The sequence below is a fragment of the Chiloscyllium punctatum genome, chromosome 5 (assembly GCF_047496795.1).
Source record: "Chiloscyllium punctatum isolate Juve2018m chromosome 5, sChiPun1.3, whole genome shotgun sequence".
Lineage (NCBI taxonomy): Eukaryota > Metazoa > Chordata > Chondrichthyes > Orectolobiformes > Hemiscylliidae > Chiloscyllium > Chiloscyllium punctatum.
In genome coordinates this window covers 65,181,119-65,207,967 of record NC_092743.1, presented here as the reverse complement: position 1 = coordinate 65,207,967, position 26,849 = coordinate 65,181,119, and the positions used below count along the sequence as shown (strand labels likewise).

The 26,849-nt window shown below is 39.8% G+C and overlaps 1 protein-coding gene across 2 annotated transcripts in view; it reads right to left on the bottom strand.

Annotated features, from left to right (window-relative positions):
* The window catches only part of dtna (dystrobrevin, alpha), a 302,593-nt gene extending 277,491 nt beyond the window's left edge, over window positions 1-25,102 (bottom strand). The window contains exons 1-2 of one of the 2 annotated variants that reach the window (XM_072570467.1): window positions 24,851-25,102; window positions 24,330-24,611 (exon numbers count right to left, since the gene is read on the bottom strand). The gene's annotated coding sequence lies outside the window, so the exon portion shown is untranslated. The remainder of the gene's footprint in view (window positions 1-24,329; window positions 24,612-24,850) is intronic. The other variant, XM_072570465.1, reaches the window with a different exon arrangement.
* Window positions 25,103-26,849: the final 1,747 nt, after the last annotated feature.

The window sequence follows — 26,849 nt, the reverse complement described above, 5'->3', positions numbered from 1 at the left end:
AGCAGTTCAGGCAGCATCAGAGCAGCAGCAAAATCCACATTTCGGGCAAAAGCCCTTCATCATTCCTGAATGTTGATTTTGCTGCTCCTCTGATGTTGCCTGAACTGCTGTGCTCTTCCAGTACCACTAATCCAAAATCTGGTTTCCAGCATCTGCAGTCATTGTTTTTACCTAGTTTTTTGAAGCAGCCAGCACAAGAATGATGGACTTCCTCCTGTGGTGTGTCATTCTTGACATCATGATTTTAAAAGGAACCTCTCCCCTCCAGAAGTATTGTCAACAATTCAAACAGCATACTGAGACTACACAAGTTAACCTGTAAAAAGTGGTGCAAGGTTGTGGAGTTTTGCACATAAAACACCACACTGCTCACACACCCTTTTACATCTGCCAATGGTTCGTATCAAAGCAATATTATCAAATGTGTTTAATAAATTTTCTTCTGTGAAGAGAAAAGAGACAAGAAATATAAAAAATGAAATGCTATAATGGAAAACAATAAATAGAAATATTAAAGATGGTATGCACTAAAATGCAAATCAAGTAGACAGAACATTGCATGTCTTCTTTTATACACTTGCCAGTGTTAATTTCCCAGCCTCTAGTGCTGACAAGACCTGAACTCTGATCACCGTTCAGGTTTGGTTTAATCTTTTATTCAAAGAAAGCTCCCAGCATGTTTGGGCCTGCTGTTTAAGAGCTTGTTCATTGCGGTCTGAAGGAACTGGGAATAAATATGTTTGTGAAAAGTCTGGAGTTGCCATTAAAATTTAAAACCCCAGAAAAAAACTGGTGATGGAATGGACCAGATGACACCATTGCCTGTGATGGAATCTTGATCCTTAAGGAAATGCGCAAAAGAATTGAAGAATTGAAGGCTCCCCATCACTCAGGACAATTTTTGCACTGCATGGCTACAAATGAAAGCTTGATGTTTAACTATGAAGGAAATGGAGGTGAATGGGGAAGAAAAAAAACGGAAGTATTGTGGATGCTGGAAATTAAAAACAAAACAGAAACTGCTGGAAAAACTCAGCAGGTCTAACAGCATCAGTGGAGGGAAATCAGAGTTAATGTTTCAGGTATAGTAATCCTTCCTCAGATGAAGATGTCGCCAGCAAAGTGAGGACTATTTTGTTAGAATTTCTTGGAAATTTTAGGATAGGCTGTCCAGTGCCTTGATGGCATGGGTTTGCTCTCAACAGAGCCAGTTTATTTTCTACTATTCATACCTACTGTTAACAATGATATTGTATCTAGATACCTCCTTTATTATCATCATAATTCAACACTTTTGCTCTCGACACACTCTTGAACTGCTCCACTTGCTCCTGCTACTCCTTTGCCAACAGCATACAATCCCGTATTTTCTGGATTCAAAATGTTAACTCTTTCTCTTCCTGCTGAGTTTCACAGCACTTTCTGTTCTTATTTCTGGTCTCCAACATCCAAAGTATTTTGCTTTCATTTTCTTAGAATTCCATATTTACACAGAAACCAAAAGCAAAGCACTTATCAAACCTCACAACCCCTTCATTGATTTTCATGTATGCTCATGTAGCTACACACTGGCCCAGTGCTCTTTCTCATTGAAGGACAGAGCAGCTCATAAAATTGAAAAGACTTGAATGCAAGTTCTGAAAATGGAAGCTGGCAAGAGGATACATTTTATATCAATTTATTAGGAATTATGCATTGTACATTTCTATTTTTGAAACTATGCTTTTCGTTGTTACAAACTGTATGAAACATTATGCAGCTCAGATGCACCATCACTGCACCTCTAGACAAAAGAAAAGCTAAGCCAACAGTTGTGGGTAATTCTCCTCTGACATGTGAAGGCAATAAACAAGGTTTATATGTTTAGAGTAATTCGAGAATATCACAGTAACTCACAGATGCTACCAATATTCGGTTATACTTCTGCTCACTGTAAACTTGTCGTCTTTCTTCAAGAACTTGTTCAGCTTTAATCTCATGGACAGCAGAGAACCCACATATACAACATTTCTACAAATGACTCCCCTGGGGGACAAAAATCTCCCTGGCAACTAACTTTTGTTCTGTAGCTTACACACATGTCCACAATTCCCTCACCACTCTCTTCTGGTTTACATAAATTATTTATGAAGACAGAAGCTATTCACTATACAATGTTAAAAACATAACTCATATTTCCTCTAAGTATCATATTTTTAATGAAAAATCTATTGATCCTTCAGCCTGATCTGATGAACTCCAAGTCTGGGCAATCATTTTGATTCGATATTCCTTGACATGTATCAGAGACCAAAGTTGGACAAAGCAGTCACTAGGTTCAAGTTATTTTTCAATAATTAATCAATTTTATTTAATTTAAGCAAGTAAGGAATTAGATTATATTTTGTGTAATTGGCCTCAGTTGTAAATAGTTTCTATAAGGAAGAAAGCCATATGCCCAGGTCAAAAGTAAGTTTATGGTTTTATTGATGCTTGATGGGGCCAAGTAAATTTAAGATAATAAATGTGAGAAATTTTCGAGGTAAAAGGCTTTTACTTAAAGACACATCTATGTTTTCATTTGTGTTTTCTTTTTATAATTTAAAGTATCACAGGTTCATAGATATACACACACTTGTGTGTGTGCACATTTACTTTTAAATTATGTTGGAATGAGCTTAGGAGAATGTGAGGACTGCAGATGCTGGAAATCAGAGTCAAAACTGTGATGCTGGAAAAGCATCCAAGAAGCAGGAGAGTCGATGTTTCAAGCATAAGCCCTTCATCAGGAATGTCTTTGCAGATTTGTCATTTTCATCTCTTTAAATGTATAAATTGGTTCATATAGAACAATGGTTAATCACGAGGGAGTGATACTACATACTCAAAACAGACACATTCATGTCCTTGAATATCTACAGAGTTAGTCATCTAAAAAGATCAAGGCATTACAGAAGGGATGATCCTTTAAAATGATTGGCATGTCAAAGAACAGATCAGGAGATAGTAGGAGATAATGTCACGAAGATAGTTATTAAATTTAAAGAAACTGATTTAAATCTTAATATTAAATTAAACACCAAAATCTCACATAAGCAAAAATTTATGCAAACTAAGGATAGTGTTCCTGTTTTATACAGAAATACCATAGCCATGCAGCTGCTTGTTTTCTCCATAGGTTCACTATAACACTTGGAGGACCTCAACGTTTCACCCACTATGGCTTCCAAGTCCTCCTCCTGTACTGGAATCTATCGTCACTATCGCTCCATGGGGTATGTACCCAGACTGACCAAATCCAAAAGGTATTTATCAACATTGAAGGTCATCTGCCATGTGAAGGTCTTTTCCACACTTAATCAGACTACACTGTTCACTTGAAATGTATCCCCACATCTTCATGCGCATTTTGTTTATCTGTTAGTTGCTGCTTATATATGTGCAACCACTGTGGAATTGGATATCTCGACTTATTTCTTTCAGAGCATTTGGAAAAATATAAATTGTATGACCCTATTGAAAAAGGATTAACAAAGTTGATTCAGTGATTGATTGCTGCTTAGCAAATATACTCGGAAGTTATCACTTGCCACTGGAAGAATCCAATTGCTGAGAAATTCAAGGAACTGGTGACTTTGACAGATAAACACAAAGATGTTTCCCTGATGGAAATATGTCACAGATCTTCTGCCAGCAATTGACATATCTTTCTCGTAGCCTCAGAAGAGGGAGAACATCCTTCATGAGACATGAATTGCAGAAAAATCTCAGGCAACAGCATGCCCTTATTTTGGAAATCTATCATCCTGGCATGTAGATATATGCGCAGAAGAGATATCTGTATCTCACTCTAAGAGTATTCAAATTGACCTCTTGCAACTACTTTCCTCAACTCATAGGAATAGAGAGACTTGCAGTAGGAATTCCTACCTTTCCTCATGTCCCTTTTCCCTACCCTACTCCATGCAAAAATCAACATTCTATGCAGCTGACTAAGGAAATAACACAAGTCTGTTCAAATTCTGCAGAGACCAAATAACCAAAATGGACATACAATCAAAGAAAAGTACCAAACTTCAACCCTGGCAAACAAAATAATCTCTTCAAATTGCTATTGACCTCATATCACTCTTCAGATCATACCACATATGGCAGGAAAGCAGTGTGGAAGATGACAAGTAATGCTCAATATTTTACAATATCCTAGACTGACCCAAGTAGCCAAACTTGCTATTAATTTGTGTGTTGCAGAAACTACACTTCAAAAGTATTTCTTGGCTACAAAACACTTGGAACATCCTGAGGTCACAAAACATGCGAATATAATTGCAAGTCGTTCTTTTTTGGCTCATAAATGCAGTCAGGCAGATGCTTTTGACTTTCTCTACATTGGAAAAGAATGGCAAAAGAGTATCAACAGATATTCTGAGAAATATCCTCAGGTCAACATACTGTAATCTTCCAGTTCTGCTTCTCTATGGTCATTTTTGTTCTTCTCTTATAGGACATGGCTGTCTGGCCAGTATTTATTACCAGTCCCTGGTTGCCCTTGAGAGAATGGTGGTAAGCTACCTTCTTGAACCGCTGCAGTACATATGCTCTAGCTAGACCTATAATGCCGTTAGGGAGGAAATTCCAGGATTTTGACCCAGTGACAGTAAAGGAATGGTGATATATTTCCAAGTCAATGTAGTGAGTGACTTGGAGGGGATCTTGCAGTCGGTGGTGTTCCCATTTTTCATAAATATAACAATCTTGTTAAACAGAAATTAGCGTTTGCCTAAATCATCAGCTAATTACTCATTAAGTTTTTGAAAAATATCAACTAATTAACCCAAAATTATCATGAAAACTGGCACAAAAACCAAGTGATTCATTAACAACCTTAAGGATCTGGCCTACATGTTGCTCTAGGCCCACAATATAGCAAACATTTCAAATGACCTTTCAATTGGGTTAGTAAACCACTCCATTACAAAACAGCCTTTATAGAAAAAAGGAAATATTAATTAAGACTCAGCCAACTGCAGCATAGTCAAACCTACTAAGATAGTACAAACATGAACATCAAAATAGGATCTCTAGTGAGTGAGCTGAGAGTGACTGCCCTTGACATCAAAGCAACATCTGACTGTGAGAAAATGATGCTGGAGATCAGAGTCGAGAGTGTACTGCTAGAAAAGCACAGCAGGTTAGGCAGGATCCAAGGAGCAGGAGAATTGAAGTTTCGGGCATAAGTTACCTATTCCTGATGAAGGGCTTATGCCCGAAACGTCAAAATTGTCCTGCGCCTCGGATGCTGCCTGACCTGATGTGCTTTTCCAGCACCACACTCTCGACATCTGACTGTGGCATCAAGAAGCTCCAGCAAAACTGGAGCAAATAGGAAATGAGGACAAAGCTCTCCACTAGTTGGAGTCAGACAGATAAATTGGGGGATGAATTAGAGTGGTACTGGAAAAGCACAGCAGGGATTTTGTGTGCTTTGATTCGATCATTAACTTTTGCACTGACCTGGAAGTAGGGATGAGAGTGGTGCTGGAAAAGCACAGCAGTTCAGGCAGCATCCGAGGAGCAGTAAAATCGACGTTTCGGGCAAAAGCTCTTCATCAGGAATACAGGCAGAGTGCCCGAAGGGTGGAAAGGTAAATGAGAAGTGGGTCTCATTTACCTCTCATTTATCTTTCCACCCTTTAGGCACTTTGCCTGTATTCCTGATGAAGGGCTTTTGCCCAAAACGTCGATTTTACTGCTCCTTGGATGCTGCCTGAACTGCTGTGCTTTTCCAGCACCACTTTAATCTAAACTCTAGTTTCCAGCATCTGCAGTCATTGTTTTTACTTGACCTGGAAGTAGTAAGGTTTGAGATTCAGTGCACTTTCCCACATGGTGAAGCAGCACTTGTTGAGTATAATTTCCAAGGAGTTTGAGCAGAAACAAAGTTGATCGATACCAGATTTAAAATGAACAATTTCTCTAACATTAATTGCCATTTACAGAAGAAAGACACCCATTTTGTATGTAAAACTGCTCCTAATTGGAATCCCAAACAAACAGCCTGTTCTAATTTTTAAGTGTTTACCAGAGGAATAGTTTATATCAACTCTATAAGTTCTTTAATATTTTGAAAACTAAATTTCAAATCCTCCCCAAGTCTTCTAAATTCAAGGCAATATAACACCTGCTTATTTCATTGCTCATTGCAACTTAACCTTTGAAGTCTAGGAATCATTGTGGCAAATTTGAACTCCATCTTCTACAAAGCCAAAAATGATTTTTTTCTGTTCTCATTGTTACAAATCACATTGAATTCTAAATCTAAGCATCTATTGACACACTTAATTCAATGCAAATTTTGCAAGATAGCTGGGTTGGTCACTTTGACACAGTTTTACACTGTCTGCCTGACTGCACTAGGTAGAGCCAGATTTCTTTATTTCACTTGGTCATCAGATAACTTACAAAAGGTTTCTTTTAAGAATAAAAGACTGCTGGAAGTAGGAACAGGAGTGTATTGTAATGGCCTCTCAATTCTGCCTCACCAATAAATGAGCATAGTTGATCTTCTATCTCAACACTTCCACGCCCATTCCCAAATTTTGTTGATTCTCTGAGAAAACAAATATCTGTTTCAGCCTTCGATGCACTAAAAGATGGAGCATCCACAATATCTGGGGTACAGATATGAAAGATTCACAATCCTCCAAATGAAGAAATCGCTCCTCTTTGCAGATCCTAAATGATCAATCTAATATCCTGAGACTGTGCCCATATTCTAATTTATCTTCTCAGTATTTACTTGTCAATCCTCTTCAGAATATTGTCCACTTCAAATATATTAATTCTTACTTATCTAAATTGCAGAAAGCATAGGGATAATTGACTTTGCCTCTTACTGTAGAACTTCCTTTCATTCCAGGAACCAATCTAAATGAACTTTTTGTGTATTGCCTCCAAGATAGATATTATCCTTCTCGAGAAGTGGAGATTCCTTCCATAAAAGTATGGACATCAACATGTCTTGGAGCTTATGGGCATTAATACGCTTCTTGAAAACATTTGTGTTAGGACAGTCTTATGGCATAACAAAAGAGTGAGTATAATATTGCTTAGACCCAAAATGCTCAAAGGTTTGCTTGATAATATCCAATCCTCATTATGCATTCTGCTGAGTCTGAATTGGAATGGGTATGACCAAAAACCTTCACAAATTAGTAATCTGAGCATGATATCCAACTATATAGCCACCAAAAAGTGATCGTATGAGCAGCACAATTGAATTCTTGAGTCAATACATTAGTGAGGGGGAAAAAAACTTTGATGATAGCTCCAGATTTGGATGTATCAGTAATTGCTGTTTCATGCTCTGGACCTTTCTAAAAGGCATCTATCATAAGTACTGACCAAAATCCTGCAAAATTATTCTTAAATACAGGAGTTGTGCCAAAGGACTGGAGAGTTGCCAACAATACAATGGTGTTCAAAAAAAGGCATAACAATAAACCAAGCATGTACAAGTCAGTCAGTTTATCATCGATGGTGAGAGTAAAAGCTTTAAAAAACAATAATCTTGAATAAAATTAATAGCAACTTTAATAAATATGGATTATTAAAGAAATCTATAATTAATTGTTAACAGCAAATCACATTTCATAACTTGATGAGTGTTTTTAGAATGGATGGCCTTGAGGTACGTAGGGAAGAGGTCTCGGGAACACTGGAAAGGATGAAAATAGATAAGTCCCCTGGGCCTGATGGCATTTATCCTAGGATCCTCTGGGAAGCTAGGGAGGAGATAGCGGAGCCATTGGCCTTGATTTTTAGGTCGTCGTTGTCTTCGGGAACAGTGCCAGAAGACTGGAGGATAGCGAATGTGGTCCCCTTGTTCAAGAAGGGGCGTAGGGATAGCCCGAGGAACTGTAGGACAGACAGTCTTACTTCTGTTGTGGGCAAAGTCTTAGAGAGAATTGTAAGGGATAGGATTTATGAACATCTGGATAGGAATAATGTGATCAAGGATAGTCAGCATGGTTTTGTGAAGGGCAGGTCGTGCCTCACAAACCTTATTGAATTCTTTGAGAAGGTGACCAAGGAAGTGGACGATGGTAAAGCAGTAGATGTGGTGTATATGGATTTTAGCAAGGCGTTCGATAAGGTACCCCATGGCAGGCTAATGCAAAAACTACGGAGGTATGGCATTGAGGGTGCATTAGAGGTTTGGATTAGGAATTAGCTGGCTGGAAGGAGACAGAGGGTAGTAGTTGATGGTATAGGTTCATCTTGGAGCGCAGTTAATAGCGGTGTTCCACAAGGATCTGTTTTGGGACCATTGCTGTTTGTCATTTTAATAAATGACCTGGAGGAGGGGCTTGAAGGCTGGGTGAGCAAGTTTGCAGATGACACGAAAGTCAGTGGAGTTGTGGACAGCGAAGAAGGATGTGGCAGGTTACAGCGTGATATAGATAAGTTGCAGAGCTGGGCAGTAAAGTGGCAAATGGAATTCAATGTAGCTAAATGAGAAGTCATTCACTTTGGTAGGAGTAACAAGAAGATGGATTACTGGGCTAATGGTAGACTACTTGGTAGTGTGAATGAGCAGAGGGATCTTGGTGTCCATGTACACAGATCTTTGAAAGTTGCCACCCAGGTAAATAGTGCTGTGAAGAAGGCATATGGTGTACTGGGCTTGATTGGTAGAGGAATTGAGTTCTGGAGTCCTGAGGTCATGTTGCAGTTGTATAAGACTCTGGTGCAGCCTCATCTGGAGTATTGTGTGCAGTTTTGGTTGCCATTTTATGGGAAGGATGTGGAGGCATTGGAACGAGTGCAGAGGACGTTTACCAGGATGTTGCCTGGCATGGTAGGAAGATCGTATGAGGAAAGGCTGAGGCACTTGGAAATTTTCTCATTGGAGAAAAGAAGGCTTAGGGGAGATTTGATAGAGGTGTACAAGATGATTAGGGGTTTAGATAGGGTTGACAGTGAGAACCTTTTTCCGCGTATGGAGTCAGCTGTTACGAGGGGACACAGCTTTAAATTAAGGGGTGGTAGGTATAGGACAGATGTTAGGGGTAGATTTTTTTACTCAGCGGGTTGTGAGTTCATGGAATGCCCTGCCAGTAGCAGTGGTGGACTCTCCCTCTTTATGGTCATTTAAGCGGGCATTGGACAAGCATATGGAGGTTATTGGGCTAGTGTAGGTTAGGTAGGCTTCGGTCGGCGCAACATCGAGGGCTGAAGGGCCTGTACTGCGCTGTATTTTTCTATGTTCTATGTTCTATGTTCTAGTGAAGCAGGTTAATGAGAATATTTGGCTTATGTGGTGACATGGACTTTCAAAAATCATTGATGAAGTATCACCTAAAATGGAGGACTGGGAAGCTTTTAAAGAACAACAGAGGATTAGTAAGAAGGAAATACGCAGAGAAAAAATGAGGTACGAAGGTAAACTGGCCAAGAATATAAAGGAGGATAGTAAAAGCTTTTTTAGGTATGTCCAAGGCAAAAAAATGGTTAGGACAAAAATTGGGCCCTTGAAGACAGAAGCAGGGGAATATATTACTGGGAACGAAGAAATGGCAGAGGAATTAAATGGGTACTTCAGATCTGTGTTCACTGGGGAAGACACAAGCAATCTCCCTGAGGTAACAGTGGCTGAAGGACCTGAACTTAAGGGAATTTCTATTTGCCAGGATTTGGTGTTGGAGAGACTGTTAGGTCTGAAGGTTGATAAGTCTCCCGGACCTGATGGCCTGCATCCCAGGGTACTGAAGGAGGTGGCTCGGGAAATCGTGGATGCGCTGGTGATTATTTTCCAGAGTTCAATAGAATCGGGGTCGGTTCCTGAGGATTGGAGGGCGGCTAATGTTGTGCCACTTTTTAAGAAGGGTGGGCGGGAGAAAGCAGGAAATTATAGACCAGTTAGTCTGACCTCAGTGGTGGGAAAGATGCTGGAGTCTATTATAAAGGATGAAATTACGGCACATCTGGATAATAGTAACAGGATAGGACAGAGTCAGCATGGATTTATGAAGGGAAAATCATGCTTGACTAATCTTCTTGAATTTTTTGAGGATGTAACTCGGAAGATGGACGAGGGAGATCCAGTGGATGTAGTGTACCTGGACTTTCAGAAAGCTTTTGATAAAGTCCCACACAAGAGGTTAGTGAGTAAAATTAGGGCGCACGGGATTGGGGGCAAAGTACTAGATTGGATAGAGAATTGGTTGGCTAATAGGAAACAAAGGGTAGTGATTAACGGCTCCATTTCGGAATGGCAGGCAGTGACCAGTGGGGTACCGCAGGGATCCGTGCTGGGACCGCAGCTTTTTACAATATATGTAAATGATATAGAAGATGGTATCAGCAATAACATTAGCAAATTTGCTGATGACACAAAGCTAGGTGGTAGGGTGAAATGTGATGAGGATGTTAGGGGATTACAGGGTGACCTGGACAAGTTAGGTGAGTGGGCAGATGCATGGCAGATGCAGTTTAATGTGGATAAATGTCTGGTTATCCACTTTGGTGGCAAGAACAGGAAGGCAGATTACTACCTCAATGGTATCAAATTAGGTAAAGGGACTGTTCAGAGAGATCTGGGTGTTCTTGTCCACCAGTCAATGAAGGCAAGCATGCAGGTACAGCAGGTCGTGAAGAAGGCCAATAGCATGCTGGCCTTCATAACAAGAGGGATTGAGTATAGAAGCAAAGAGGTGCTTCTGCAGCTGTACAGGGCCCTGGTGAGACCACACCTGGAGTACTGTGTACAGTTCTGGTCTCCAAATTTGAGGAAAGACATTCTGGCTATTGAGGGAGTGCAGCGTAGGTTCACGAGGTCAATTCCTGGAATGGCAGGATTGCCTTACACGGAAAGACTGAAGCGACTGGGCTTGTATACCCTTGAGTTTAGAAGACTGAGAGGGGATCTGATTGAAACGTATAGGATTATGAAAGGACTGGACACTCTGGCAGGAGGGAACATATTTCCGTTGATGGGGGAATGCCGAACCAGAAGACACAACTTAAAAATACGGGGTAGACCATTTGGGACAGAGATGAGGAGAAACTACTTCACCCAGAGAGTGGTGGCTGTGTGGAATGCTCTGCCCCAGAGGGCAGTGGAGGCCCAGTCTCTGGATTCATTTAAGAAAGAATTGGATAGAGCTCTTAAAGATAGTGGAGTCAAGGGGTATGGAGATAAGGCTGGAACAGGATACTGATTAGGAATGATCAGCCATGATCATATTGAATGGCGGTGCAGGCTCGAAGGGCAGAATGGCCTACTCCTGCATCTATTGTCTATTGTCTATTGTCTATTGTCTAACAGGCTTGTCAACAATTTTGAAGCTCACTGAATTAAAGGCACAATGTAAAAGCAGGGGTACAAAATTCATTGAGTGAGAGGAACTAGAGAGCAATAATGAACAATCTTTTTCAAACTACAGGATGGTGAATAGTGGTGTTCTTCAACAGTTTGTATCAGAACTGCTGGTTTTCTTGATTTATATAGTGACTTTGCTTTATTGATTTATAATGACCTTGAATTGGGTGCACAGGTCACAATTCCAATAAATGCAAATGACACAAAACCTGGAAGCTCTGTGAACTGAAATAAGGGAAGTGGTCGACATCAGGAGAGCATTTATATAGATTGTTGGAATGAATGGCACATAGCACATGAGATTAAATGTAAAGAGGTGTGAAGTGGTACAATTTAGTGCAAAGAGAAAGGAAAAACAATTTCACATAAAAGATGCAATTCTGAAGGAAATCATAGACCTCACAAATATGGGCCAAAGTTACAGTGAATCTTTTAAAAAAACTCTATTTTGGCTTCAATTTGTTTAATTCCAGGTGCCATACTTTAGGTAGGGTGTCTAAGTGTTATAAAGTCATAAAGTCAAAGAGATGTACACATAGAAACAGATCCTTTGGACCAACTTATCTATGCCAACTAGACATCCTAAATTAATCTAGTCCCATTTGCCAGCATTTGGCTCATATCCCTCTAAATTGTTTCTTTTCATGTACTCATTGATATGTCCTTTAAATGTTGTAATTGTACCAACTTCCATCACTTCCTCTGGCAGTTCAGGCCAAACACGCACCACCTTCCATTTGAAAAAGCTGCCCCTTAGGTCCCTTTTAAATCTTTCCCCTCTCATCTTTTACCTTGGAGAGGGTGCAGAAAAATAAATTCATCGGAAAAGTTCTGGGGTGAGTGAAAATAGTCACATGGAAGATTCTCAAAGCTGGAGCTATCTTCCTTGGAGAAGATTGAGAGGAGATTTGATATGGGTTTTCAAACTTTGTGAGTGGTCAAAGCAGAATAGGTGAAAAGAAATTGTTGTAATAATTAAGAACTAAAAGACATCAATTTAAGGCGATTTTCAAAAGAACAGGAAGCAACACAGGAAAAGAAACATTTCACTCAGTGAGCAGTTAAGATTTGGAATACATAGCCTGTCAGTGTGGTAGTTTTGATCGTGCCTTTAAAAGATAATTGGCTAATTATTTGAAGAGAATAAATTGCAAGGGTAAAGACAGAGCATGGGACGAGATAGGCATATCTTACAGACAGTTGGCACAGATAGGACAGGCAGAAAGTGTTTCTGTGCTGCCACCATTCTAAGATTCTATGTAGGAATTGCTATATTTTGGAATTGAGAACTGATTTTTCAATAGGAATCCCTCTCTTCCTGTATTAATAACAAGAGGATAAAGAAAATTGTAGAGTTGGATTGGAAGAAATTAAAATGAACTGTCACAGAAGTTATTTATTTACAATACGTATACCCATTTCATAAGGTTTACAGACATACAAGATGCTACTGAAAAAATCGCTCTTCATCACTGCACAAAATATTCATACTTTAATTTTCCTCACCAAACATAGAGTCTGTTGCAGAATTGTGCCACCTGCTGGACGAAGATCTGCAACCTTCCTCTGTGAAAAAGACGGCAGTAACAGTCATGATAGCTTTTTTTAAAAATGAATTAAAAGCCAAATATTGTGGATTTTGGAAATCTGAAATAAAATCATAAAGTTTTATAGATACTCCAGCTGTGACACCATCATTTAAAGAGACTGAATTAAGATTTCAAGTCTACTCTTTGGAGGTGAAAAGGATGTGGAGAAACAATACATTTTATATATTAGAAAAAGTTAGGAAGGAGAAAGTGGAAAAGGAACTGAACATTAAGAGTGGAAAGTTATTAGATTTTCTTGGTTTTGTTTTCAGCAGAGCTGATCTATATTCTGCAAATAACACTTCTTCTGGACCTATCTCACTTCTCCGTAACCACTACCATTTCCCTTGTCTGTCATTCTGTGACACCTGTGATCGCTATTCTCTCTCATCCTCTAAATGCCCCTGCCCTTCCCTTCTGTTCCACTTGCTGCTTCCTACAATAAGAATACTACCACTTTTTGACTTCTCTCTTCAATTCCAAAGAATCATAGTGCACTTGAAATGTTAACTCTATTTTTCTCTCCACAGATGCTGCCAACTTATTGAGTTTCTCCAGCAATTTCTGACTTTCCATAAAGCCTTCAGTGAACATTATGTAAATATTCAGACAGCAGTTCGGATGTTTATAAAATAAATCATGTATGCTCTATTCAGATTGGTTTAGCAACTCATTACCTATAAAATTAAATCTGCGAAACAGATTTTGAGCTGATCAAGTTTATGTTTTGACAGAATTCCTGTGAATACAAGGTGGAATTGGAAGAACATATTTAACCCCTGAAAGTGTCAAACCTCATCCACAATTTCATGAATATGAACCATTTTTGATGTTTAGCAATAAGTATCTATTGTGATGTCAATCGTTTTATGCTAGATATTAATGCCTGCAAACCAGGAGGTTTCATCATGTTTTTCTCATTTGACAATCAGCTTCAGCTAATGACTGAAATTATGTTTCAGGATAGTAAACTGGCATTCAGAGTAGCCTTCTTAATCCTAGTTCATGCATTTAATACAGAATTGACATGTAAATGGAAGTTAAAAAAATGTAAGGAAACCCAAGTGATTACAAGGACAGTGACAGTGACCAAGTACTAGCTGTCTGTAGACATTTTTTTAAAAGACCCTAAACAAATCTAGTGGACTCATGCAGTGAAGCCTGGAAAGAATGTACTGATTTATAGCAAATTGCAGTATTCTGTGTTTTAGGATTGACTCCTCCACTATCATCTGATGAAGGAGCGACGTTCCGTAAGCTAGTGTGCTTCCAATTAAACCTGCTGGACTATAACCTTTTGCTGTGTGATTTTTAACTCTGCAGTATTATGTTGTTATACAGAAAGGCTGATGTTTAAGGTTGAACAGGAATAACAGTGATCACAGACATATCCTGACAGTAAAAGGAAGTTGCACAGGAAGGGAGATGGAACAAAGGAGCAAGTTATACAGAAATAAAAATTATTTCTTCACGGCCCACACCAAAAGCGTTACATTTTCAAAAGCAGTTGTATCTTGATTCTGTTACCGAAATTGCAAATGCTTAAATTTTATCTGCTCAGTTCATTCTGTTCCTTGCATCCAGAGAAGTGATCTGGTTATGGCGAGTTGTCTTTTTAAAACTGCCAGGTTCCATTTGCAATAGGTACACCCTCAATGCCTTTAGAATTTTGAGTCTGGATGGTGTGTGGCTTAAATGAGAACTTGCAGTTGATGCTGTTCCATTTATCTGCTGTCTTTGGTTTTGTAGATGTTATAGTTGTGGGTTTAGAAGATGCTGGCAGAGGAGTCCTAATGAATTCATGTGGTGCATCTTGTAGAGGGTCAGCAATGTAGTGACATTGCTGTTGGATTAATAATCCTGACATTCCAGGTAATTCCATCCATGGCAGATGGCAGGATTTACATTCAATAAAAACTGGGATTAAATATAATGTCGTCCATGAAATCATTATCAATTGACAGAAAACCCTTCTGGTTTATGAATGTCCTTTATCGCCATTATGATGAATGTTTAAGTGAGTTCTAAGACTCTTTAATGTATTTCACAGGAGGTTCAATATTCGCTTTACATCTTTCTTTGAAAGATTTATTTTGATACTTGTGTGTTTATTTGGACAAGATTGAGACATTTGCAATGGATAAACCTTCTGCTGCTGATACGATAAAAGGTTCTGTTTGATTAACACTTTTAAAGGGCTTCAAGAGCAGCAGCATTTTTCCAAAGGAGATTTCAGAATGGGTGTTTTGAAGCATTTCAAGATTTTCCATTGTTATTAAATGACTCACTGGTTCAACAGTACACACTTATCGAACTGCGCATGCAAGGTTCAGAAATCTGTGGAAGGAGTAAGCAGGGGAAAATGGAGGTGTCACTGGGGCACATGGGGAGTGGGTCAGGGGTAGTAAAAGGTGAGGCTGAGATGTGTTAAGCCTGAAATCAAGGCAAGCCTTCTTAGCAGCATGTCTCAGCACCAATTTCACCCCATCCCCCCTCCACCCCCACCCAAAGGGCTCTTTTAACTGAAGACAAGGTCTACAAAGTCAGAACTCTTTCTGACCCTAAACTTTCTGTCTTGAAGCAAAAGTCAAACTCATGGATGGGAAAACAAGAACTTCCAGTAAATTTGTATAAAACAAGTATTACACAGGTGAAACAACTCCACAGAGGCCAGTATGCCATCATCAACTCATCCTTTATTTACATGTGGAGAGTCCTTAGCACTGATCCAGTTCCTTCAGAGCGAGCTGAAAAGGATGTATGACACTCCTGTTTACATTTCTCAGCCAAGGCTCCCTGAGTGGACCAGATTAACGAGATCCCCAATCAGGAAACTCATATTCTATGAGATCCACCTGGCTGACCTCATTATAATCACTACATCTCTCCCCCGAATCAGAGGACATAGCCGATTATGTATTTTGTAGCTCCTCCTGGAGTGCTTTAGCACTGGGTGAGGTTCCTCCAACCCTGCCTCTTACACAGGCGGTGTGTAACGTACAGTAACTTGCCTCTTGTGCCCAAAGTGTCTCAGAAGAAATTCATTTTTCTCCTCAAGTGACAAGGGCATTGAGGCAGTGACATCCATCTCAGATTCCACGGTATCTTCAATGCTTGATCGCCAACATCTTCATTTTGGAAACCCCGGGATGACCCTGGTGAAATTCAATCAGTATCTGGTGGCGACCTTAGCTTGGGACAATCACTCTTGTTCCCCATAATAATATGCTGTCCTCTACTGTGATCTAGTCTCTGTGGGTCCAAAAAGGTTTCAATTCTGGATGTGCCATCACTTTGGTTTCCCCCATCACCACCAGGTATTTCAGTTTTGCCACGATGGGATCTTTCTGCGTCCAAAGTCTGATATTATTGGCTGTGACTTGAAGTATATCCAGAACATTTAAAACAATTACAGGCTCTTCCAGCTGTGGTACCACCGATGGTGTATCTGCCAGCGGAAGGTGGCTCAATGCATTTGCAGTAGCCACTTGGCCTCCCAAATGGTGTTCCAACTTCGTATTACAGCCCACTGCTGAATTTGGCCTGAAGCTATGAGTGACAAGCATTATCCTCTAAGTACAGGAGGGTGTTTATGGTCATTATTATTACAAACTTACATCTGTAAAGATATTAGTGGAACTTCCTAATTCCAATAAGACTGCCAAACCTTCCTTCCCCATCTGGCATATTTACACTCTGCATTAGCCAAAGTCCTGGATGCATATTCTATTGGGCGTTCCTCTCCATTGGGCCACTGTGAACTAATACCACCCCGATTCCATAAGGGCAGGAGTTGCATGTCAATATCAGACCTTGCTTGGGATCATTGTGTACCAACACCTGAGGATGACAGCTGTTTCTTCACTTCCCTCAAAAGGTTATGGCTTGACTACGCAACCAATTCCAAGGCTGACCATTTTCTAAGAGTTGATGCAAAGGCGCCAGGATGGAGGCCAGGTTATCTATGAGCTTCCCATAATAATTCACCAGCCTAAAGAAAGACCTAAGCTCCAGTGCAGACATGGGAACTGGGGCACCTTTGATCTCCCTCACTTTATCTTCCAATGGGTGTAACCTGATCTTGTCGACTCTGTAGCCCACATAGGTCACTTGGGGTGCCTGGAACACACATGCTTCCCTTCTAAGGCTCACTTACCTAGGAGAAACATCTAAGGACTATGTCTAAGTTCTCTAAGTGATCCTTAATGGTCTTCCCTGTTATGAGCATGTCATCTGGATAAATAACAACCTGGGGTAGACCTTGTGAAATGTTCTCTGGCTGATGTAACCCCAAATGGCAGTCTTGATATTGGTACAAACCCTATGGGTATTATTTGTAGCATACTTCTGGAATCCTTGTCTAACTGCAGTTGTAAGTACATATGGCTCATGAAGCTTTGTGAAGGATAGCCTCCTGCCAGCTTTGCATATAAATCCTCTACGCAAGGTATCATGCATTTATCCAACTACACAATGCAGTTCAACGTTTGTTTAAAATCCCCTACAAAGGTGAAACGACCCTTGGACTTCACAATTGTGACTGGTGCTGTCCATTCTGCAAACTGGACTGGTTTGAGGATTCCTTTTTAATCCCACCTTCTGATTTCTGTCTCTACTTTTGCCCATAAAGCAAATGGCACTGGGCAAACCTTGCGGAATTGTGGAATTGCTTCCTGGTCAACATTCAAGATTAGCATCTCTTCATATAAAATGTGGCAGCAATGAATGCACTCACATATATATATTAATGTCAATATCAATCAGGTTACATTGGAATAATGTGGGGGCAAGCAGAATTTTTCCTTCAGAGAATCATACAATACAGAAGAGGTGCTTTGGTCAATCAAGTCTGTACTGCCAGAACAACACTAAATCTATACCCATCCCACTTTTCAGCACTAAACCCATAGCCTTGGTGCTTGTCCAAGTATTTTCTGAAGATTGTGAGGTTACCTGACTCAACTACCCTCCTATGCAGTTTATTCCAGATTGGGCAAAAATGTTTTCCTCAATTCCCGTCCAAACCTCTTTGACCTTAAAACTGTGTCCTGTTATTACTGACCCTTCAGCTAAGGGGAACAGTTTCTTTCTATCCACCTTGCCCATGTCAGTCATAATCTTACTCACCTCTATCAGGTACCTTCTCAACCTTCTCTGCTCCAAAGAGAACAACCAGGGCTAACGCAGCTTCTTTTTATAGCTGAAGTACTCTATCTCAGGCACCATTCTCCAAAGAAATCACTTCCTTCCTCTCGTGTGGTGACCAGAACTGCACACAGTACTCGAGCTGTGGTCTCACCAAAGCTCTGTACAGCTCCACTGCAACCTCTTGCACTTATAATCCATGATTTGACTGATAAAGACAAGTATCCAATATGCATTCTTAACTAGCCTATTCACTTGCCCTGCCATCTTCAGGAATTGTGGACAAGTACCCCAAGATGGCTCTGAGCTTCCTTGTCACAAGTACACTACAAAGCCATTGGGAAGGGAATTCCAGGATTGTGATCCAACAACACTGAGGAAACAGCAAGATATTTCCAAGTTAGGATGGGGAATGGCTTGGACGGTATTTTACAGGTGGTGATACTTGACCTTTGAAATGGTAGTGGTCATGGATTTGGAAAGTGCTGTCTAAAGAGCCTTGGTGAATATCTGCAGTGCATATTGTGGAGGGTAGTCATTGCCCTAATAACATTATCTGAATGTCAATGAACTAATAATCCAGACAATGTGCTTGGAACCCTGGCTCAAATCCTATTTTGATATATGATGGAAATTGAATTCAACAAAAATCTGGAAGGTCTAATGATGACCACAAAATTATTGTTGATGAATTGTAAAGCCCATCTGGTTTAAGAATGTCCTTCAGGAAACCGTCATCCTTACAAGTTCTGGCTGACATGTAACTCCAGATCTAGTCCAATGTGGTTAGTTTTTAAATATCCTCTGAAATGAACTAGCGAGTCAAAGGAAAAAAAAAAAGAATGAAACCAGGCGGACTGCTTGGCAACCAATTAGACACCAGAAATGATACTTGTTGACCCTGAAAAGTTCTCCTGGGTAAAGTTTGGTGAACTGTCTCACAGACTAATCAAGCAGCACCCTGACATAGTCACACTTGCAGAATCATACCTTACACGCAATGTTCCAGACAATACCATCACCATCCATGGGGATATGTCCTGTCCCACTAGCAGGACATAACTAGCAGGAGTAACAGCACACTGATATGAAGTTGGGAGGGAGCTTCCCTAGGAGTCTTCAATATTGACTTCGGACCCCAAAAAGTCTCATGGTATCAGGTCAAACATGGCAAGGAAACCTCCTGTTGATTAACACTTATTAACCATCCTCCACTGATGAATCGATGCTCCTCCATATTAAACAAAACTTGGAGGAAGCTCTGATGATGGCAAGGGTGCAGAATATACTCCGATTGGGAATGTCAATGTTCAGAATGTTGTCAGGACCTGTAGCCTTTGCAATATCCTCCAACCATTTCATGATTTTACTTAAGAGTGAACTGAATTGGCTGAAAACTGGGATCTGTGATGCGAGGTACCTCTGGAGGAGGCAAACGGAGATCACCCACTCCTCAATTACACTCCACCATTAAACTGCCACTCAATGTAATTTTCAGTCACTAGCTCTTATACCATTGGAGACTCAATTAAACCAACCCTAAAAATTATACTGAAAGCTTTATGACAACAAGTTTACATAAAACCAAAAGGTTTTTGAAAAAAGTTCATACTGAAATACTAACCTTAAAACAGCATTGGGTTGGTGACTATTTTATATGTCACTGACAAAAATTTTAGATAGTTTTAATCAATCTGTTTAGAAATGTTATCCTCAGATCTGGTGGGACTTAAACCCAGGCCTCCTAGCTCACAGGTGGGGATACCACCACTGCTCCACAAAAGCCCTATTGACAATAATTTTATCAAGTTCAAGATAATTAAATGCATTTGAAATTTTAATCTTTCTTCTAACTTTATAGCAGAATTTTTAACAACTACCCACATTATTTAAATACTAGCAAAATTGTTATCTATCCTGTTCAGCACTGCTGCTGTTTCACTGATTACATTTTTTACGGTCTAAGACTTCATTTAAATTCAATTATAATTTGCAGGAATATCTCTCTGCCTATGACAATACTGAAATATTTTTGTGATCGATGGAACATAATTGATATTACACCTGTATATTAGCTTGAAAGTCAAATCATACTATGTAATTGAAACAGCAGTTTCTGAGGATGAGCATACTTGCACTGCTAAGTGACATGGTGTAGGAATGATGCACTGCAAGTGGCATACGTAGGCATAAAATTGAACTGCCAGGAATCACTAGTGAGTCATCCCATAATTCTTCAGTGATGTAATCACCACCACATTTCTATAGAACATGCTGTATTCAATATTCTACTGCAGATTGCTGTAGCTACAGGAGATGCATATGCATCACTTGTATAGACAGCTGTCTGCAGTGAAGTATTAAATGTGTTTTTTGGAAATACCGACAATGAGGTGACAAAGACAAGGGCAATATAAATGGATGAAGTACAGGGTATACACAAGTGAAGTCATTTCAGATATGCAGTAAGTGAAGCAGTCTGATCCAAAATCTGTTTTATGATTTAACAAAATTAAAAATCCACTTCACTGAACTTATTAATGATGAAAAGATGATAAATATTTTTGTAATCTTAGCATTAAAAATTAAAATGGAAAATACATTTTAAATTTATATTTCTTTTATATTGGAAAATACTTATCTGGAAAGCTTATTAATACTAGATGATCTCAATATTGTCAACAAAAATATTTTTTTTTAAATAAAGAAACAAAACTAAAATTCTATAGAATTTTTAAGAAAAAGCGTTTTGATTTTCCAGTCAAACTTTTCTTAAAATAAAAATCACGGGAAAAGATTTTCTCTGCATAGATTACAGTACTGTAAAATTTTATGGTTCTATTGGTCTATCAAGTCTGTATTAATGTTTGTCTTCACAAGCTAACTAGTCTAACCCACTCAACTGCTCATTTGCTCTCCTCTTCAATAGTCTTCTGTATCCATTCCCTTTCAAAAGGATTTATAGGCTCCTCTTCAGGAACACTGTGTGTGTGTGTGTGTGTGTGTGTGTGTGTGTGTGTGTGGTGGGCGGGGTGGGGGGGGGGGTAATTTCTGTTTTTAGCCTCTTCTTTAATTCCTCAGATGTTATGGCACCTTGTTACCACTTCTTGTTATCTCAGCAAAATAATGTTAATCATTCTCAGTACATCAAGAGTAAATCTTCAAGTTTAAGTAGCTGCACTTTCAAGTTTAATAATTGAGAGTAAAGTTAGTGAACGACTCACCAGGTAGTTTCACTACATTTCTCCAGTCACTACTAATAAATTCATAAATTCAAGAAATAAGTGCCAAGAAAATGGAGGCTCTATTTACCAAAGTGCATTGCTGTGAATTTTTATAGTGTGAAGCACTTACTTCACAGAGTTCAGTGGTGTGATGACCCACATTTAGAATATAAAACTGTGTAAATATAAAACATCCCTATCTCATGAAAACAATCTTGAAATTTTAGATAATGTTCAACTATTGCTTTTGCAATAAAGTCCCTTTTGGACTTGTGGAGAAATACAAACAATGTCACATTATCAAGAGGTAACCTGCTTCAGACTTCAAAAAGGTAAAGTAGCCATTGTCTTCCTGGATCCACTCTCTCATTAGGCAGATAGAGAGAGAATTGGTAGTGGTTTAACCTGAGGGTCACCACACCTCAAGCAAGGTGAGAGGTTGAGAAGGAGAGTCCTTCATGGTAATCTCAGCTAGTGTTGGAACTGAACCCGTCATCACTCTACATCATAAATCAGGCCTACTGTACTCACCATATACCATGACTGTGTCGCCAAATATCAGTCTAGTGCCATTTACAAGTTCGCTGATGACACCACCACAGTCAGTCGAATCTCAAATGGCGACGAAACAGACTACTTACGGGAGGTGGAAGACCTAGAAGAATGGTGCACTGAGAACAACCTAGCTCTGAATGCCGGCAATACCAAGGAACTCATTATTGACTTTCCATGGGATGTTACTCTTGCATCTCTACACATTAACAGCACAGAGGTGGAATGATTGTCAAGCTCCTGGGAGTGGTCATCCACAACAAGCTTTCTTGGACTCTTCATGTGGATGCACTGGTTACAAATCTCAACAAAATCTCTTCTTCCTCAGGCAGCTGAGGAAATTTGGCATAACGGCGAATACTCTTGCCAACTTTCATAGGTGCGCCATCGACAGCATTCTGTTTGGGTATATCACGACGTGGAATGGCAACTGTACTATTCAAGATCGAAGACGGTTAGAGAGTGGTGAACTTGGCCCGAACAATCATGAAGGCCAACCTTCCATCTATAGAATCCGTTTACCAGGCCCACTGTCAAGGAAAGGCTGCCAGCATTCTCAAAGGTCCATCCCACCCTGGCAATTTTTTCTACAACCTCTCCCATCCAGGAGAAGGTACAGAAACCTAAGCACACACCAGCTGGCTCCGAAACAGTTTCTACCCTACTGTTGTTAGGATACTGAATGGAGTCACAAAACTCACATTCGCCTGTACCTGTGTTATTGTTTTTGCTGCTGTTTACCTATTATTTACTTATCTATGCTACTTAGCTCTGTGATCAGCCTGTGTTGCTTACAAGACAAAGCTTTTCACTGTGCCTCGATACACGTGACATTAAATTAAATTCAATTCAACTGAACTAACTAATTAATTAATGGACTAATAGACTTAAATTCAGCAAAATAAAGAAGATGTTGATTGGCTTTGGGGATATGCACTTCATAAATAAACAATAAATGAATTTTGCCAACTACAGTCTAAGATTTGGCAAAATGTGACAGATTGCAACTATTGTATATTTTTCCTTCACCTCAAGATTCACAAAACACATTGATACTATAAGCTCAATTTGAGTGGTAGAGAACATTCAACAATATCATAACTCCAAAAACTGAACAGAAAAGAAATAGAATACAAAAGCTCTTTGTAAGTCTACAGAGAAGTTACTTTGTTAAATATATCTTCTACTGTGCAGTTTATATGCAGATCAGATTTTAGTAAACCACAAACAACGATTCCATTGAGGTACTTTAGCAAGCACAGTTCAAGGTCTAGCACATTTAGAACAGATTTTACCCAAGGATAGAAATCCGAAACTGATACCATACTAATATTGAAGATTACAACATTTGTGAATCACATTTTGCAGCAGAGAGAACTGTTCATAAAAAGTCTTTAAATTGATTGTACAGTGGGCTAATATCAAGCTAAAATAATTTTCAATTAAATAGTAATTGATAATTAGTGAGACATACATGAAACATTACATTTACTTTTAAATATCAATTTATTTACCTTGCACATCAGGCAAAATTTGAAAAAAAATTAACTGCTTATTCAAAGTGAAGAAAGAGCATTTGTAAATATCTTCTAATCAACCTGCTCAAAGGTCCTCTGGATGAGATAGGACCTGGGACTTGAAGTAAGGCTTCCTGCCTCAAAGGAAGGGAGGGTATCAGTGCACGGCAAGTGTCCCTGTTTTATATTGTGTATACCATATTTTAAAAGGATCCTACGTATTTCAGACATCATTGAAGCTTCTGGTTAAATCCAGTCAATCACAGAATCCTATGGTGTCATCAGAAAAATGAACAAAAAGTGCAAACATGAACTTTTAATATAGAATGGGAAACTGCAATATATACACTGTCACATGAATTTCACATTTACACTCAGCACAACTGCAGAACATAGGCAGAGTTCTGCATGGGGATCGCATATGGACCCCGAGGTCTGATTATACTTATCTGAACTAATACACCTGCTGTATTTTAATAAATCGAAGGTATTTGAATTGTTTTTGTCGGGTGGGATGGAGGAAGTGCCGGTTGACAACTCCATCTTTCAGAAGCTAGTACAGGGAATTCTAATAACGTGTCAAAATTTGTTGGGGTTCTCAACACAAAAATATTTTCAAACTGTTGTATACATTTATTCAGACAAGACAGTGAAATTGACGTCCCGCACGTATCGATGGTCAACACCTGAAGGTTTGTCTGCACATGCAAATCATGTATGAAATAATACATTCCTGCATTATTTTAATGCAACAACTTGGCCTACGATAAAGCCTTAAGCAAACTTTGCATCAGGAAGCGATGGACATTGTAATTTTCCATTGTACAACGGCAATGCAAAAGCATAAACATTAACACACAAATACGAAAAAAAAACACATGAAACTGTCGGCACTTCCAAAACTACCAATCGGAATTGAGATTAACACGTACGAGCTGACCTTCTAACCAGGCATATCTAAGCACTGGGTCAATCTCCAAAACGCACGGTTCAAAATCTAGACTAGTTTGGGGCTGGATGTCAGCAGGCTTCCAGTAGACCTCGGCAAGTTCCAGTTTCCCTGTGTGACACTGAGCAAGCAGAGCTGGCCTAGGCGCATTCCCGCTAGCATTACATCACCGACCGCGTTTGATTAAAATCTGCACCGCAACAGGCTGAAGAGGAACCCGGATTGACATAAATTCCCGCTGCAGTGGACTGCAAAGCCCACCCGGTGCTTTTGCTGCAATAAAACATAAGAATGCTTGGCTCAATAGAGAACAAAAAATAAACTGAAGTCCTTCAGTCAGGTTAGTCACATACACTCGTATATAAATGGCCAGCCAGTCGCCACAGGCTGAAACTTATAAGACGTTGCGTTTTTATCGAATAATATGAATATATCACCTGAGAGCGAGAGTTTATGAAGGTCATTAACACGTTTTAAGCATATTATTTAAAAATATAACCAGACACACTCACCAAATATATAATCGGTAAAGCTCTGCCGCAACGGGGTTTTTCACACATCGTTCACTTCAGTTTTCCTTTCACGATCCGATTAAGAATGTTTGTTTGTATGTAGATGTTTTTCTGCCTCTTTTAAATGTTTATTACTTTCCTCTTCATGTCGACACAGAGTAGGGGAAAGGAATGGATAAGAAATGCCGAGTCGCTGCGTCGTGCAGCTGAGTGCAAGTTAATCAGCGCATCCTCCAGCTGTGAGCTCCCGGATTCCTGCAGACGGCACGCGCTTCCCGGGTACACAGCAGAGTGCACACACCACTGTATGTGTGTGTGAATGGGCAGCAGTGGGTATACCACTGTGTACAGTTTGTGTGTATGGATGGCTCAGCAGTGGATACACCTGTGTGTGAGAGAGAGAATGGGCAGCAAGGGTACACCTGTGTGTGTGTGAGTGAGAGAGAAAGAATGGGCAACAATGAATACACCAAACTGTATGTGTGTGTGAATGAGAGTAGTGGATTCATCACAGTGTGTGTGAATAGCAGCAGTGGGTACACCACTGTGTGTGAGAGAGAGAGAATGGGCAGCAGTGGATACACAGTGTGTGTGTGAGAGAGAATGGGCAGCAGTGGATACACCACTCTGTGTGTGAGAGAGAATGGGCAGCAATGGGTACACCTGTGTGTGTGTGAGAGAGAGAGAATGGGCAGCAATGGGTACACCACTCTGTGTGTGTGAGAGAGAATGGGCAGCAGTGAATACACCATTGTGTGTGTGTGAGAGAGAGAGGGAATGGGCAGCAGTGGATACACCATTGTGTGTGAAAGAGAGAATGGGCAGCAATGGATAACCACTGTGTGTGAAAGAAAGATTGGGCAGCAATGGATACACCACTGTGTGTTAATGGCAGCAGACGATATACGAGTGTATGTGTATGTGGGTGAATGGCAGCAATGAATACACATGTGTGTATTGTAGCAGAAGATGAGGTCCTGTGGAGTGAGGATGGGGAGTTAGGAAAGAGGCTGAAGAGGAGGACTTCAAGGGTAGTATTCTCTGGCATACTACCAAGGCTACTAAGGCAAGGAGTAGAAAGATAGGACAGAAGAATGTGTGGCTGTGGAGTTGGTGCAGGGGGCAGGGTTTCAGGTTCATGGATCATTGGGACATCTTCTGGGGCAGGAGTGACCTCTACAAGAGGAACGACTAGTACCTAAAGTGGAGGTGAACGAATATCCTTGCAGGGAGGTTTACCAGTGCCACTCGAGAGGGTTTAAATGAGAGTGGCAGGAGCCCGGGAACTGGTCAACAAGTGGAGGGACTGACGTGAAGGAACATGTTAGGACCAGTAAATCAGAAAGAAGGACAGCCAGAGACAGATAATTGATGGTATTAATGAGCTGAAGTGTACTTATTTAAAGACAGGGAGTATTATAGATAAGGCAGATAAGCTTAGAGCCTGGATAAGTCCATGGCACTATGATATTGCAGAAACTGTGTTCTGATAAAATTAATAATAACTGATGATACATTTAATGCATTCAATAAGGCCCTGTGTGTGAGCATCCACGTGAAAGTTTGTGACTGTCACACACAAATGCACACCGTGTCGTGCATCCATTGCTGCCATTCACCCAGATACACATACACTAGCATATTCTCTGCTGCCATTAACACACCGGGAATGTCTCAAAAGCTCTTATAAACATGTCCTACACGTAATATAAAATTATTGCTCTTTCTTTGGCATTGTTTATTATATTAAAAACCTTCATAAAAATTGCAAATCAATTACACCCTATGGATTGGTTTTTGCCAATCAGTGCCAATTGAAGTAAGTTTCTTCCTCTGTTTTAAACTCAAGATAAAAGAAATGCATTTTTAAGCAAGCAAAAATTAAAACAAAATAATTGTAACAAGGTACCTATAGATGCTAAAATTTCAGATGGAAATTTCACTGCTAGTGTAATGAATATGATATGCAGCTCAAAGCAGTTTAAAATGTATTGCTCAA